Source organism: Carassius auratus, chromosome 4 (genome assembly GCF_003368295.1).
Source record: "Carassius auratus strain Wakin chromosome 4, ASM336829v1, whole genome shotgun sequence".
NCBI lineage: Eukaryota > Metazoa > Chordata > Actinopteri > Cypriniformes > Cyprinidae > Carassius > Carassius auratus.
Window position 1 is genome coordinate 27879652 of NC_039246.1, and position 17998 is coordinate 27897649.

The 17998-nt window shown below is 35.8% G+C and overlaps 1 protein-coding gene across 2 annotated transcripts in view; it reads left to right on the forward strand.

Annotated features, from left to right (window-relative positions):
* The window catches only part of LOC113064970 (muscarinic acetylcholine receptor M2-like), a 59013-nt gene that overhangs the window by 5982 nt on the left and 35033 nt on the right, over nucleotides 1-17998 (forward strand). Inside the window, exon 1 of one of the 2 annotated variants that reach the window (XM_026236021.1) lies at nucleotides 5269-5645. The exons of the other annotated variant lie outside the window; for it this stretch is intronic. The gene's annotated coding sequence lies outside the window, so the exon portion shown is untranslated. Of the gene's footprint in view, nucleotides 1-5268; nucleotides 5646-17998 lie in introns of those variants that run through there. 2 annotated transcript variants of the gene reach the window in all.

Below are 17998 nucleotides of genomic sequence, written 5' to 3' on the forward strand. Positions count from 1 at the left end.
ACATTTATACAATATTAATCAATCTCACAGTTAATGCGAATGTCTATAGAATAAATCAGGATTGTTATTAATGTAACTAGATACGGTTTTAACATTTTCTACAAACTTAACATCTACAGTACATAAATCCGTAAAATATTAATCGACCAATGCTGCTGTTATTGAAAATGTGCACAGAATATATTATTATTCTAATAAACGTTTCTAGCCACAGCTTCAACATTTCTATAATAAACATAAATCTACAAAATATTACTCAAGAAGTAACATCTGAAATGTGTTTCTGCTGTTTTCACACATGCACCACTGTGGAAGATATCTTTAATAACTTTAATAAAGCATCTGTCTCTCTGTAGAAACAAACCCAACACACTAACGAATTCATTTAGTAAAATTGTGAGTAAAAATCCAGTCGAATTAGAAGAACATCATTCCAGTTCCTCAAAACTCAGAATCCACTGATCGTCTTTACAATGTACAGAAGCTGCGGTGTGTTTAGTTCACACGACACACTTCTGCTCTCCGTCGGCACGGATAGATTATCCCTAACTAGTGCGCTTTCTGACATTTGGAGAGAGGAGAGACGTTTGGAAAGCTGCGGGATTCAGCGAGAATGTGTTTAGATTCAGAGACGCCTGTTTTACATCTTTACAGCCGCGGTGTGTGTGTGTGTGTGTGAGGACGCTTGAGAAAACAGGTTTCATTTGTCCGTATTTCAGTGTTTGTCCTCCCCAAAAACTAAAATACAGAGCTTATCTAATTCAAGTGGCTTTACACTGGATGCGCCTGGAAGATAAAGCACACACACCGTTGAAATAAAGGTGTGTGAGAGTTCGGTCGAGCTTTAAAACTTAAGCCTAGGTTGGAATCAAGCTAGATTGGATTAAGTGTGTGCTTCAGTATTCACGACCGGTGTTCATCTTTCATTTAAAGTGCATGAAGTGGGCTAACAGCGCTGGACGCGACCCAACACAAGGTCATCAACCCAGTTTTCCCAACGCGTTTACAGCAATCAATACACACACACACACACACACACACACACACACCTCGCTCTCTCGGCCTCGTAGGTAGATCATTCTGGCTCTGGCAGGATTCTCGAGTCTGGATATTCAGCTTTACTGTCTGTCTTCCAAACTAAATGAGATTCAGATATCTTTAGACCTGTAGCGCCAGGACAGACTGTTCCAAAAACAATGAAGCAAAGAACAGGAGACGCAGTGTAATAAACAGATATACAGCAACAAATATACGCTCTCAAACCGTTAAGAGAGAAATCTTCCAAACTATGGCATTAAATGCATGCAATAAAAGATCATGATGAGTTTACTCTTTATCAGGTTGAATATCTAAAGGGCCATTCACGCTACACTTTTTGTTCCACTGACTTCAATTCATTTGCAAGCTCGAGTGAATTTAAGATTAATCGCAGTAAAGTGTGGCACATTTCGGATGCATGTTTCATTGTTTTAAAAAAAGTTACCACAGAGTGTGACGTCGCATCACAACCTTTCGTTTTGATTTTGCTGCCACCATGCCCTATGCAAAGTTGATGTCTAAATTATAACATTATTGTAGCCTTTATATTATATTGTGGGTCAATGCACCAATAATGGAAATGCTGGCTAACCTATGATGTTTTTATTAAGGTTTTGTAACTTTTTCCCATTTAGGGTCAACTCTCTGATGATTGTGTTGATCGCAGGTTTATTTCATGGTTAAAGGCTGGTGCACAGAACGAAAATAAAAACAGATTTTTAATGCATTTTAGTTGCAAGTCAGTTTATCAACTACTCTCAGCTTGTCTATATTCATGCATTCGGCAGATGCTTTAATCTGAATAAACACACTCCGTACAATCTTAATTCTTCATGCATCTTAATTTTAATGAGAATCGAACCTATGATCTTGGCGTTGCGAGCACTCTATTTGAAGAGCTTCAGGAAATCACACAGAAATGTTTTTGCACACATCTTTTGTTCCTTTAACTAACTATAAATTTGAAAAACCTAGCATTGCTCCACCATTACACTGAAAGTTTAACTTAATGCCACCGTAGCAGCCCTTGTGGCACAGCTATTTCCAGATGCACTTGTGTTTGCATGGAGTGTGATGAGATATGGTCAATACACTAAATGATCAGCACACACTCGAACAAACGAACATCTGCAGGCGTGTGTGTGGATGCAGGTGAAGCAGATGGAAACAGATGGACTCGTGTGTCTGAGTGGCTCTACAGGACGACAGAAACATTTCGATTCCTCACACACTCCTCCGTTCTAATTACACAAGCCTTCTCCAGAGAGCCTCTTTCCAATTATCTATCTGCTAGAGATTCATCTCGTTCCATTTCTCCCTCCGTCTATTACACCTCCACACATTCACTCGCTCATTTCCTCCACTGCCTCATTACGGGGAGAGACGAACGGAGAGCCACTGAACGTAGTATGTCACCTGGAAAAAAGGTGATAATGACAAGATAAAGCACAGGCGTTTGATATAGAAATAAATGAATGAGTGTTGACCCCCGCTGACTCGAAACAGTTCACTGTACCTGAACACACTTTAAAGGAGCATGCCGTTTACTCCACTTCGTGTTCTTCCAATGCTTTTTTCGTTTTTTTGTGTAACACAAAAGAGATCTTTAGATGAATCTCCAGCCTTCCGTACAGTGAAAGGGAATAATGCAGTTGTGCTCCAAAATGAGAAAGAAAAGCACGTTACTGCATGTTAATTTCGAGTCTAATGAAATCTTAATGGAAGGAACCCAACAGGGTTTGATGTCAGTGGAGTTGAACACCGTAGGTTTTGGCGTCATGTGACCATTGTAATGCAGTACGTTTGGCTAAGGATGACTTGAAATATAGTGCAAAAGTTGTATGGAAAACACTGTCGGAAATAATTGCATTCATTATTTTGTCATTTGTTTTTGTCTTTTCCAGTACAAATATCTACACATTCTTAAACCGAGACACATAAAAGCGTAACATGATTTGAGACATTTCTGAGAAATGCATCAAAATTACTTAAATATTTAAACACAAAATACAAAATACTAAACAATAAATGCATATTTGTCCATGGGGTCAGAAAAAGCAACTTATGCACTTCAAGTGCTCATGCAATTCAGTGAACTTTGACAAAATTAACAAAAGATTACTGCTTTTTTTTATATAAAAAAAAAAAACAGAAGTGCTTAAGCTTAGATCAGTGAGGTCTACAACAAAACGGTTTTGAAAAGAAGTGCAAAATCTGTGCTAACTGAAAGTAAACAAGTAAACAATAAAAAGACTGAATCTATGATTTGGTGAAAATATAGCATTTTATAAATATAGCATACTTTAAAAAGCCAGTCAGTTTTGACTGCGGGAACACCAAATAAATCAAAGGATTTTCAGCACAGCAAAGAGATTAATTAGTGTTTTTGACTCATTTTGTAATTCGTTTTTATCTTTTCTAGTAAAAATGAGGAAACATCTTAAATCACGTCTTAAATCATGATAGATGTGTACTTACTTAAAACTGAAATGAACAAAAAATTGTAATGATTCAAGATAAAAGGTCTTGTTTACTGAAAAATATATGAAAATGGATTGAGTTTATATTAAAAAAAAAAAAAAAATATATATATATATATATATATATATACATATATATATATATATATACATATATATATATATATATATATATATATATATATATATATATATATATATATATATATATATATATATATCTGTCCAAGGGGTATTTTTTTGTTTGTCTTTTACTTAATTCAAAGTGAAAGCAGCTTTTCTATTTAGCTTAAACTCATTTAATTTTGATAATTATCAGAGGGAAACAAATAATTATAGAGAATGTATGAACACAGATAATTATCATTTCTATCAGAAAACAACAAGTCCTTTCACTTTTTAAATAAATATAATTTGATTAAAGAGTGTTTATTTATTTGTACAGGGAAAAAATCAAAAGGCAAAAATACTAAGCCATACATATTCACAGCTTTTGGAGCTTAGACAGGTTGTGATCATTGTACCCTTCTTTAAAATTCAACCATCTGTGTGGAAAAGGCCAGTGTGTTTGTGAACACAAAGTGGATTTACAACGAGGAACAGTGTCATGCACTCAGCGTTTCGATCTTCAGTGCATTAACTGAGTTGTCTGGCTTCAGTACAACAGAGAAAAACAAAATCTCTTGACTGCTTGGGGAGACGCCAGGGGCGGCAGATTGTTCCTGTAACCCCACTAACCCATTGACTGAAAAAAAACAAAAACAGAAGAGGGCCGAGGATTGAACCTTGAGGGCCCCCACACCCAGCGGAGATTCCTTTTATCGTCAGCTTTTATTACATGTTTTCTGTACAAACACCATGACCCACTCAATAACTCACGAGCGACCAGATGAAACGATAATAGCAAGCAAGCTTCAGTTACAAACAATATTCTTCACTACCAAACATGGCTCAAATATGGAGCAACAGCAAAGACTCGCCCTGGAGACAAAACGATCAAGTCCCACGACAACTGAAGTTTGTGTTTCCTCGGGACATTAAGAGGAAAAAATGCCTTTTCTTTTCTCTGAAACATCAGTTTTTCTGTATGGACCTCAGGAAATAAAACAGAGATATTAATATAATGCCCCATACGTACCTGAGGCATGTGGAAAGTGTGTGAAATTACATTAATCTTAAAATAATATTTTTAATTATTAACAGGCGCAGATGTTCCTCTCCTTACATGCATAGAGAAACAAAAACAAACACATATTAATCAATAGTTGTCATAATGCAAGTGAATATGAACATTAAATTTACAATAATTAGTGTTATTATTAGTGTATCAACATTACCTAATAATAAACAGTACATTTGTTGCAGTATTTATAAACCTTCATTATGAAAATAATACTTTTATTGTTCAGGGTAGATAACACAACCAACACTGATTTGTTTTTTCACTAATCAGAAAATATTTTCTGGAGATGTTTTGATTTCTGGGGAAAGATATGTAAGTATATATGCAAGTTAATTAAACGTTTATGCTTAAAAAGTGTTATGTTTTTTATTTTTTGAGCATAAACACACTTAATTTCTGATTAACTACGTCATTTTTCTTCTCTTCTCAAGTAAATGTTGAGCTATTCCTACTAGAAGTCTAACATTAATACGTGCTTTGGAAGTATTCTCAATTGTTAGTTCATGTTAACTGATCTACTTGAGTAACATTGACAAATGTTAATGACAAATTACTGTTAAGTGCTATCAGATAAATGTGAATAGCATCTTAAATCAGCTATTGATATTCAACCCAAACTCGTATTTGTTAATGTGTAAGCATCCAGAAGCCAACATCTAGAAGCCTCCAACTAATCAACGTCAGATAGATGTGAAGCTGTACGAATTGTAATTTTTTTTAGGTCTTCAGGCGATGCTTTAGCACAGAGCTAATCTGAGTGAGCGCGGAGGGCTTGTACATCCCGTTTAAAAGCCCCCCAGAGGCTCATCCCCGGGACACGGCTGACGACCGCGGGGTTATTGGATGCCGCTCCACTCCTGTGACTTTGAGAGATCTGCGCTCTGTTCTAGATCACAGACATCGGCGGCTGAGCGAGGGACTTGGAAAAGCTCTGATGGTATCAGGTGTGTGTGTGTGTGTGTGTGTGTTGCTCAGACACCGGAGAGTGTTTTCCTCTTCCTTTTAATGAAATATCACGGCTACGCGGTTTTGATTGCTTTTTGTGTTTAATTCAAGTTTTTGAAGCTTTTATCTTTTGGATGAGCACACGTAGAATTAGAGATTGTTTGATAGGGCTTCTTTCTGTAGTTTTACAACACGTCTCCGTTTTTTTAATAGCCATTTTGCCGTGTTTGAAGATTTGCACTCGTGTCTCACTTCAGCACTTTCTGTAGATGTTTTCGCTCGCCAGATAGCGTCTGTTTATTGTAGCGTTTTATCCTTCTGAAAGGATTTCACTGTTTTTGCTCAAGTTCTTCATATATGGCAGCTTATTGTGGGGCTTGTAATTACACCATTAGTGTTGCTCTGAAAGGGAAATGAAAGCCTTCGAGCCAAAAGGAATGGCATTAAAATGAAATGGATAGAAATTTACATCACAAACAGACAGCTGGAAAGGCTTTCTGAAAACACGGCAGTCTTAGTGAAATTACAGTTTGCGATGTTAACCAAACTTCCCCTGTGGTTTGCATCAGCGGATTCAGGACGGGTTTCTGTTTTAGCTGTTCAGTCCAGAGGTTTTGACTGAGAGATTATTCCTGAGAGCTCTGTCACACTCCTGGCATTTACATCTCCAGACAGCACAACATCGCCCTGGGCCTGGACAGTACCACTTCCAGTCTGGAGCTCGTGGAAGAACGCCCTTGTTATTCTAGCACTGTCTGTACTGAATCAGAACTGGGTCATTATCAGCAGAAGAAACTCTACATTTCCACAATATCTCAAACTTCCAATGCAAATCTCATGAAACCTCTTAAGAAGAGTTGCATTTCACCTAAAATCATATTAGGACATTATTTTAAAGACAATTAAACATATCTACCATGAAATCTACATGACTGTAAAATGCATTATTTATCAGTTGTACTGCTTTTAATCTATGCCCATTTAAACTAATTTATGGCAATTTAAAAATTTGCATTGCAGTATTTTTATTGTTGAAAATAATGCATTACAGTAATTAAAGTCACGGAAATTAGGAAATAAAAATAAAATGAACAAATAAAACATTAGGATGAATAACAATAATGGGACTAGCACTGTGACATTATTTTTATGACAATTAAACACATATTCCCCAAAATGAACATTAATGTAATGCAATTGTTTTTATTAATTAAATACATTGCCCGTTAATTCATAATTAATTAAATTTTAAATAATGCCAATTTAAAATATTCATACTGTCGTTTTTTTATTGTAATCTAGTGAAGAAAACAACGCATTACTGTAATTACAATCACAATTAACTAACATAAATAAAAACTAATAACGGATGTGTTACAGAAATGAGAATATGAGTGACAATGTGCGTAACTGCAGTTAAATGTAGAAATAAAGTCGACATACATAATCCATCTCTTCATCTACTACAGTTTCCTAAAGAAATCCGAATGAGAGAATGACAGGAAAAAAATGAAAGAGCATATTTAACATCACAGATATTTGGACATTTCAGCAGCTCAATATGCTTCAGAGGACAGAACCTGTCAAAACATTTCATTATGAATATGAAACTATAGAAATAACTGCTGCTTCAATATCAAAACCTCATTTCTAGCTCTCTCTCTATTTTTCTCTTCGAGTCGCTGAGATCTGACATTCACTGGAACGCAGTGCTGCATATATGTATATGTGTGTGTGTGTGTGTTTCTGTGGATGTATGAACACTTATGCATGTTTGACATGAAACTTAAGCCTTGAGGTCATCTATATTTTCTATGCATATTGAAAATATGTATACAGTCTCTCTAATACACGAGAATAATATGAGTATTCTGTCTTGGATTTGTGTCATGCTGATGATGACCTTGTGGATCTGAGATTTGGCATCGATGTGTGTGTGTGTGTGTGTTTACACTCCACTATCACTCAACAGTCAGCCAACCATAACCATAAATCTGACAGCGAAGCGGTCGGGAAGGCGTCAGATGCTCTGGAAGTGTGTTTTGGAGTATGTGTGAGATATCCCCGCTGCTTCTCTCTCTCTCATCTCTGACAGGCAGGAAAGGGCCATCGGTCACACATATGTCCAGTGGCTTTGAAGTGTTTTCTGCCGTGTTAGCGGTCAGGGGGGCTTTTTTTTTTTTTTTTTTTGATTTTCCCCTGGAGAGCGATACTGAGCAGGTATTCCTGCCGGAGAGCTTTCTGCTGATTTTAAAGTGCTTTATATGTGCCATAATTAACCCACAACATCTGTCCTGCTAAGAGACTTTAATCTGACTTTTAAAGCCTGATTAAATTTTTTAATGTACAATATACAGTGGCATGCACAAGATTGGGAACCGCTTGCAGATTCTGTGAAAATGTGAATCATCATGAACTGAGATCATAATAACTGCATGCTATTATAAATGCATGCTCTTATAACAGGGATCATGCTGAATGCATGCTCTTATGCATGCTCTTATAACAGGGACCATGCTGAATGCATGCTCTTATAACAGAGATCATGCTGAATGCATGCTCTTATAACAGGGACCATGCTGAATACATGCTCTTATAACAGGGACCATGCTGAATGCATGCTCTTATAACAGGGATCATGCTGAATGCATGCTTTTATAACAGAGACCATGCTGAATGCATGCTCTTATAACAGGGATCATGCTGAATGCATGCTCTTATAACAGGGATCATGCTGAATGCATGCTCTTATAACAGGGATCATGCTGAATGCATGCTCTTATGCATGCTCTTATAACAGGGACCATGCTGAATGCATGCTCTTATAACAGAGATCATGCTGAATGCATGCTCTTATAACAGGGATCATGCTGAATGCATGCTCTTATAACAGGGATCATGCTGAATGCATGCTCTTATAACAGGGACCATGCTGAATGCATGCTCTTATAACAGGGATCATGCTGAATGCATGCTCTTATAACAGGGACCATGCTGAATGCATGCTCTTATAACAGGGACCATGCTGAATGCATGCTCTTATAACAGGGACCATGCTGAATGCATGCTCTTATAACAGGGACCATGCTGAATGCATGCTCTTATAACAGGGACCATGCTGAATGCATGCTCTTATAACAGAGACCATGCTGAATGCATGCTCTTATAACAGAGACCATGCTGAATGCATGCTCTTATAACAGAGACCATGCTGAATGCATGCTCTTATAACAGAGACCATGCTGAATGCATGCTCTTATAACAGAGACCATGCTGAATGCATGCTCTTATAACAGAGACCATGCTGAATGCATGCTCTTATAACAGGGACCATGCTGAATGTATGCTCTTATAACAGAGATCATGCTAAATGCATGCTCTTATAACAGAGATCATGCTAAATGCATGCTATTTTTATATAGTACTATCCTGAGTAAGATATTTTACATAAAATATTTTTTACAACATCACGTTACAGCCGTGTATGTGTGTGTGTGAGAGACAATGATTCGACTGTGGCGTTTGATTGAGAATGTCTGTTCTGCGTCTCGATGGCAGCCCCAGTGCATGCTGGGATTGATTGAGCTGTCCCTGCGCCCCCAAACCTGTCAGCAGCTGGAGTTATGACATCATCAGGCCCCTCATAAGGCTCTCCATTGTTTTGAAATGAAAGAACATCAATTTCCTGCCCAGTGAAGCCTATGGGATGATTTGTGGCTGCTATTATCCTGCCAGAGATCGAGAGCGCAAAAATCGGGACTCTGAGAGAGACGAGGAAAGTTCTCTCGGTCTAATCACCTGAGACAGGTAACACCGCTGCCACATCCGCATACGCAGAGGGCCCAAAGCAGTTTAGACTCATGAGACACTTAATAATGAGCGTTCTGTCAGACTCACACTTCATCACGGATTCACAGATTCTCTTCTGTCAACCACAGAAACCAAAGAAATGCAGAGTCAGGGCTTATTCATAATAGAGCTGGGAAAAGAATAAAAAGCACCATAAAAATATAATAAAATGATTTAATGAGTACAAAGCCAATGAAATACGGAATCATGTTAGCAAAAATATATATATATCAAGTCAAAATGTATAACTTTTAATATATTTAAGTTGTGTATTTATCAATTATTATTTTAAACATCTTATTTATATTAAATGTAACTATAATAATAATAATAATAATTAAATTGTGAAATATTCATCTAATTTAAAATCACCGTTTTCTATTGTAATATATTTTAAAATTGATGTGCAGCTGAATTTTTTTAGCATCATTTCTTCAGTCAGTCCTTAAAACATTTTAATGTTGCTGCTTAGATATCATTTTTGATTATTATCCGTGGTGCTGCTTTAATTTTGGGGGATACTCATATACCCCGCTATTCAATTGTTTGAGCAAGTAAGATAAAAAATACTTTAGTTCAGCAAGGATGCATTAAATTGATTGAAAGTGGCAAAAGCAAGCATAACTGTTCCAAACTTTTGATTGGCAGTGTATACAAAAGTTAATGTTAAATTAATGTTAAACTGAATTTAATGATGCATATGCAGAAGATTCAAATGAACAGCTGTTTTCCCAATTATTGTGCTGTAGAAGTTGAAGACTCAAATAATGACTTTTACTTCACACAAAGTACTTTAAGAACTTCTGAAGACTTAAAAATAACACTTTCATTCGTCATTGTTGGATCTGGACAGCCCAATAACCAAAAAACATCATTGTGCAGTATATCCTCTTTCCACAGGACAAAGTTAGTCATGCAGTTTGGGGATGACATGAGGGGGAGAAAATGATGGCAGAATGTCATTTCTGGTTGAAGTGTCCAGATTTTTCTGGATGCATTGTGCTTAAACACCCACCTAGCTCTCAAATGGGCAGCGACTGTCTCTCCGTGTTTCTCCACGGGCTTTAATCTATCAGAAAGTGCTGAACGAGGCGGAAAGTTTCATCAGGGAAGCTGCTGTCTCAGTGATACAGTGAGATCAGCTTTTCATACCAAAATGAGAATTTCACTTTTTCAAAGGCCACAGCCGTAAACTTTCACCCAGAGATTCACACACACACACACACACAATGGTCTCTAAAGAGTTTGTGCTTATATTAAGAGCGTACTCCGGTGTTGTCCGGGCGGATTGGAGCCGTCACACAGCATGAAGCCGGACAATAGCGTGAGTTATCAGACAGACGCACCTGAACACGCAGGATTAATCCCGCTGCTTTCTGCATACTGATGGGATATTGTTGTCTAGTTGATTCATTCGGTGGAAGTGGAGTATCAGACGCTTCTGTGTGCATGAGAGCTGTATTTAGTATGTATTTTAGCATCCCAAAATTAAATGCAAACTAAATTAGAGCAAGAGTGTTTCGTGAGGGTTCGATCAGATGCTGGAGGACACTTCCAGAGGGTTTTGGTTGGGTTTGAGTTTAGGTTATTTCACAAAGACAATAGAAACTTATTGTTATAAATATTTAATGGTTTGCATTGATAATCATTGCATTCTGAAATTCAGGTCGAGAAATACATAGTTGATGTTTTTTAATGTTGGGAAAACTTTTATTTAGATTTAATTTTTTCAGGATTCTTTGATGAACAGAAAGTTCAAAAGAACAGCATTTTAAAAAAAAAATAGAAATATTTCGGAATGTGTCACTTTTAATCAATTTAATGTCACTTTTTTTGTTATTTATTGCTGAATACATTTTTATATTTTTAATAACAGTATATCATGCTTTTCACAAAGATGTGATGCAGCACAATTGTTTTGAACATTAACAACAATCAGAAATGTTTCTTGAGCAGTAAATCATCATATTCACATGATTTCTGAAGATCATGTGACACTGAAGACATGCTGAAAATGTATATTTGATCACAGAAATAAATTACACTTTACTATATATTCACATGGTAAACACTTATTTTAAATTGTAATAATATTTCACTATTTCTACTGTATTTTTGAACAAATAAATGCAGCCTTGTTGAGCAGAAGAGACTTGTTTTGTTTATAGTTTAACTATTTTTAACTCTTTTAAACTGCTGCTCCACCATGATGACAGAAATTGATCTGAAAGAAAAAAATGACAAAATATAAAACATGAATGCAAACTCTTAAAAATATATGGCAACATTAAGAATGCATAACAGTACAGTATCAGAATAAAGCTACAATGTTCGCTTACAAAGTATATTTCGGGCCAAAAAGACAGTGTAGTTTTGCAGTCGGTGGTCGTGTCAGGTCACAGACTTAATAAACTTCCCCAATAATTCAGCACAATAATGAGAGATGCCAGACAGCAGCTTTAATCTGTCATCTCTTCCGGCTGTTAATGTGCGAGGTCGTGTGTTGACTTTTAATTTTAGGATAATGTGGCAGCACATTAGAATCTCGTTAATGCTTCAAAAAACATACGGAAACGTTTGGACTCGGGTTCGTGATTGAAAAACCTTTTGATGTGAAAGCTTGAACGTTTGAAATCATTTCTGCAGACGCGGCGTGTTTTAAATTTTAATTAAAACTATTATAATAGATGTATATTGAAGATCTGCAGCGCACCAGATCCTCCTTAAATAGTGCTCAAAAATATCATACAGTTTTAGAAATCTGAGTACATTAAATGAAAAAAGCTGTTTTGTCACCTAGCTTAAATTATATATATATTCTTAATATATTTAGTAAGTTATTTTATTTAGTATTTTCTGTTTTCATTGTAGGTAAAGTTTTGGCAATGCTGTTGTGTGTTTTTGTCTTTTTTTTAGTTCTTTATAAATATGTCTATATAGTTATTCTTTTAAGTAAATTTCAGTTTCAGTTTTAGTTATTTTAGTGCATCAATTTAAAAAATGAAAATTAGAAAATTAATCTTTGATTTTATTATTATTAATAATATTTTACTTTATTTTATTTTAGTTAACATTTATTTCAAGTAAAAAATAAAAATTGAAAAAAATTAATAAATATATATGTAATATTTCATGTATATATATATTTTTTAATTTATCTATATATATATATATATTTATTTATTTATTTTATTTTTTTACTTGAAATAAATGTTAACTGAAATAAAATAAAGTAAAATATTAATAATAATAATAATAATAAAATAACACAATTAAAAATCTGGTACCAGGTTATTATACAGTAGTTAAAAAAATAAATATATATATATATATATATATATATATATTTTTTTTTTTTTTTTTTTTTAACTACTGTATAATAACCTGGTCCCAGATTTTTAATTGTGTTATTACAGAGTTTAATTTTAATACTACTCTAACATGTGAAAATTACTCATAATAAACAGTGACTAAATGAGTCCAAACCTTTGACATCCAGTGTATCTCAACATATCACAGACACATTTAACTGAACTAACAGACATTTTAACACACACCACACATTCTCTAGGAGCGAGTATTCGTCCATCTGTTCCTCTGGACTGAGCTGTTTGTTGTGGGTTAAACAGAAGGTCACTTCCTAGCGCTGACCTCTGGTTAACCCCACATTTCTGTCTATCTGGGATCTTCCCTGCTGCGGAAAGTCTTGCAGAAGAAAATGTAATTTTAAAGGGCTGCTCCCTGCAAATCTTTCATTGTTGATTTAATTATGTCTCACAGAGCAATACCTCAACCCTGACCTCACACACACACACACACACACACACCGAGCCGCTGGAGACCAGTCAAGGTTCTTCTGACACAATCATCCTGGTCCTTCACGAATGCCGACGATAAAGACCTCATGTCACGAGAAACAGATTTTTAACAGAGAGTTCATTCTACTAAAGGAATCATTTAGAAACGTCAGCGCTCAAACCTGTTCTCCGGTTCTAGATGAGCATTTATTGAAACTAAACAGTAAAAACATTCATTCTGAAACTTTTAAAGAATCTGCACGACTGGTTTTGTTTGAAATACTGTTTGAAAAGTCTCTTTTTCTCACCAAAACTGCTTTTAAAATTCTGAAATATTATTACACTTTCAAATAAATGTTAACTTTGTGAATCCCTGTTAAACTTCAATATATTTCTGTGACGCTCCGCTGTATTTTCAGCATCATTCCTCCAGTTTTCAGTGTCACATGATCTTCAGAAATCATGAAAATATGCTGATTTGGTGCTCAAGAAACATTTCACAATATTATTTTGTAAACCATGAAACACTGCCATTAAACATTAAAAAACATCAATGTTAATTTTAAAAACTAATCAATGTTTTAACTCTAAAACGGTAATAACATTGCACATATTTTTGATCAAATAAATGCAAGCTTGTTGAGCAGAGGAGACTCTTTCTACAAGATTAAAAACTCTTGATTATTAAAAATCGAATCCTGAATCTGTAGAACGATGTTCATGCTTTGTGTGATGAACTATCTGTCCATTAGCTGTTCGATATTAACATCACTCTTGACATCAAGGACGCCAAATCTCTCCAACCTAAATCAGAGGCACAGATGTGAGTCATTTAACCAGTTCCCGTCCAGAGAAGCACTAGCAGATGTCAAGGACTTCAGGCCATCATTTAGACTAATATCTTCCTAAATGGGTTTCACGGTCAAGTGAAGAGTTATAGTACTCGCCAGGCAATGTCATCATAAAGCAGCATGTGATCTCACCATCACCAGAGTCATAACTCGCCCCTCATGGGGTCAAACCATCACCCTTCTGGTCACCAGCAGTGAGCTTTAACCATTACACCACATCCCATAATCTGGCCCAGAGCAGATGTTGCCATGGTGATGCCCGGCACTGTTGTGACATGCAAAATGCTAATGGAGGACAAAGTCACCTCATTAACCCGCAAATGTTTCCGCGCCGAAAATAAGACAATGGTGTTCTTAGCACAGTGGAATAATGGATCAAAGTATAACTTCTGTTCTTTAAAAAAAAATATATATATTACAACATTCCAATGTACTGGAATACTCGATACATTGTAACCTTCGCAAGATCAGAGTACAGCTCATTAGCATATGACCACACACATTTGCATATTAAGAACTATTGCATATTCAGCCACTTGACTTAAATAGAGCATATTTGCATATAGAACTCTTAAAGGTACAGTAGCAAAACCAGTCTGTATAATTAAAGGGACAGTTCATCCAGTAATAGCAACTCTTGTCTTTAATAAGTTTATCCAAATCTCTATTTACATTCTATGGAAGTAAATGGCTAGCACCAACTATTTGGTTACCAAAACACTTCTTAAAAATACAGTATCTTCTTTTGTGTTCGACAGAAGAAAGAAACCCATATAAACGTGTAAACGATAGACTTTTCATTTTGTGGTGAACTATCCCTTTAATTCACGCACTGTCAAAATGATTTTTCGAAGATTACTGAAGTATGTTTTACTTTAAAATAGTTTTTCTATCACAAAATTACATGTTTAATTCAATGTTTTACTTGCCTTTTTTTTTAATTGTTTAGGGAAATGATCTGACTGTGTATTGTTTACTCACCATTTTTTAAGACGTTACTTGTGCCAATGCATATAATTGTGACACGAAGCACGATGTGAGCGTGGGGTTTGGCAAATATCAACACACACAGACATGCATGAATACCTCTGAGGGTTAAAGACAATATAAAGCGTCTCTCAGGACACGGTCTTCATTAGTCTGAGCAACACAAACCATTATGCTCTCACCTTTGTGTCTACTTTCTAAGACTTCAGGGACAAGTTTGTCCTCAAAAGCGAGCTTAATCTGACAAACCTCCCTTTTTTTTTATACAGGGACGTCCTTTATCGGCAAAACCAGTCGTACATTAAATAAACCTTGTATTTAATTCGTAAAACGTGGGGACATGCAGTAAACAATTTGTCTGTCTAACTGAATGTGAAATAAATCCGAGATACCAAAGCACTGAAGAAATTCCATATGTTAATAGTGACAAAAACTCAAAATAATGCGAAAGAGATTTTATAGGTGATTAAGAATATACACGTCTTTCTTAATGCTTCTGTTTTTTTGTCTTGGCTAATGCATTTGTGCAGAGAGTGTGTGCATGCATCATGACAGATTGTTTTATAGATGCAACATATCTCAAGGTCCAGCAACCTTCTTAACCGATTCCTCAAGCTCTGAGAAAGACTGAAGAAGAGACAGACGGTCGTGATCTGAACCTCGAGTAAACTCACACTCGAGGGACACGGTCTGCGCAGACGCAGGCTTTTTAATTGGTTTCATTTGAATGAGTGTAAAAGCCACTGCGTTATTAGATTATATTTATCCACGCGGCGCGGCTGCTTACATCAGCGCTGAAAGAGAGATTAATGTACAGAATTTTAAACTGCGCTTTAATACTCTACACAGATTTATCCAAACAGCTGCGTTGAGCCTCTCAGATTGAGCTCCGTGCAAAGAAGATGCACGGCTCAAAAAAACCCTTCAATCTCTTGATTACCAGAGAAAATGACTTCAGCTTGGTTTGTAGCACAGAACAAATGCATTTTGATTAATGCAAGACGTTTGAAAGCTCAAATGTGGAGCTTCAAGCACTTAAAATAATTATTGCATACAAAACAAACAAAGTCGTCTTATCACTTTCTATGGAAATTACACCACAAGCGCTGTCCGTATACAGCTCAAGTTGCATTAAACACGGAACATTCCTCCAACAAAACGGTAAGGCGCTTTGAAACAGTGTTTACACATAACAGCAACACTACCTGAAAGAAAACAGCCCGAGCGGCGTCCTTTAATGTCCCGCGGCTGCAGAAGTCAAACACGAACACATGTTTCAGCTCCAGTGAAAACACTTCAGCGCTGACATTAACAAGAGCTTTACGTTCCCCGTATCAAATACAACACGTTCGCCAAAAACCATGCAACATTTCTGAGCACATTCCTGGCAGACGTGATACGCTCGACAAACCGCAGATGAGGTCCCTTTAATATCTCAAACATTTCTGCAATGCAGCAATGAGATGTGTGCTTTTTATGTCTCAAACTGTGCTCGGATTTACCAAGACAGTCTGGATATAAACTAGTGGTCTCCAAATGAAAACGCCTCTCTTGTGAGTCAGTGATTTGGTTGGTTTGTTCATGGACTGGACTGAATCAGTCTGGGAAGTTAATGAGTCAGTCGAAGCACTTCTCGAGTGTCCGTTTCAGACCTGTTAGACTGTAAATGGGCCGGGAACCATTTGTAAGGATAAATATTGAATATTTCTCACAGTCATATTTAACACGCAGGGAAAGCCCAGACCCGGGATATTATAGACTATGAACATTAATCTCCATTAAACTGAAAAAAAAAAAACGGGATGAATTGCAATACGCTAAACGCCGTATAATTAATATACCTTAATTACATAAAAACTTAATCAACAGCAATGTGTGTCTACATATGGCTTTATTAAAACGTGTAACAGAATGTAATACGCCACAGCTGGATATTAGCGACGAGATATTAAATCAAGAAGAAAACTGTTTCTTTTTTAAATGGGTAATTAAAACGGTGTTCAAAAGAAGCGGTTCATAGAAATATTACTTTCTCTTACCTTTCAAACGTGCAGAGATCATCTGAGCCTGATTTAAAGTGTATGATACATGAAATACAGACACGGTTTTTATTCTATTCATTCTACACAATAAAAAACACTTGGAAATAAACATTAACAGAAATCAAATATTAAACTATTTTAAAAATATAAACTTGTTTTATTTTGCCAAAAGCAACCTTTCTCTGTTTCATTTAAACAATAAGTACTAAAATATACATTAAAAATTAAAATGAAAACAGAAAAATCTAATTCAAAATAATAACAAAACTCATAACAGAGCATCAATGCTTCTAAAATTACATAATATATTTTTCTCATTTATGACTTTTTTAAACTTTAGATAAACGTATTTTTAAAATTATAAATACTGATGGATTATGTTTATGCAAAATCTCAAACTGTTCAGTTAAAAATGCTACTCGAGTCTCAGAATACATAGATGTTAAGTGTATTTTATTCAAATAATGGATTAAATATTCAGAAACAATGTTAAGGACTATACGTCCAATTAAACAGAAAAGTGACAATATATTGTAAACCAATAATTGGTCTCTGTCTCTACAAATGTAGATGAATATTTCTGTTTGTTTGAAAGTGAGTGTTTGTGTTTAATAAACCCAAAGGGACTGAATATTCCAAACTGGATGTTACTCAAACCTCACTGTGCCCTTCACAATGTCACTGACTGCACATCATTGCGTTAGAATCACACACACACACACACACACACACACACACCCACACAAAAGTGCTTGTTAACTCCTGGCATACTGTAAAATGTGCATGCCATAAAAACCTCTTATTAACAAGACAAAATCAGCTGCGT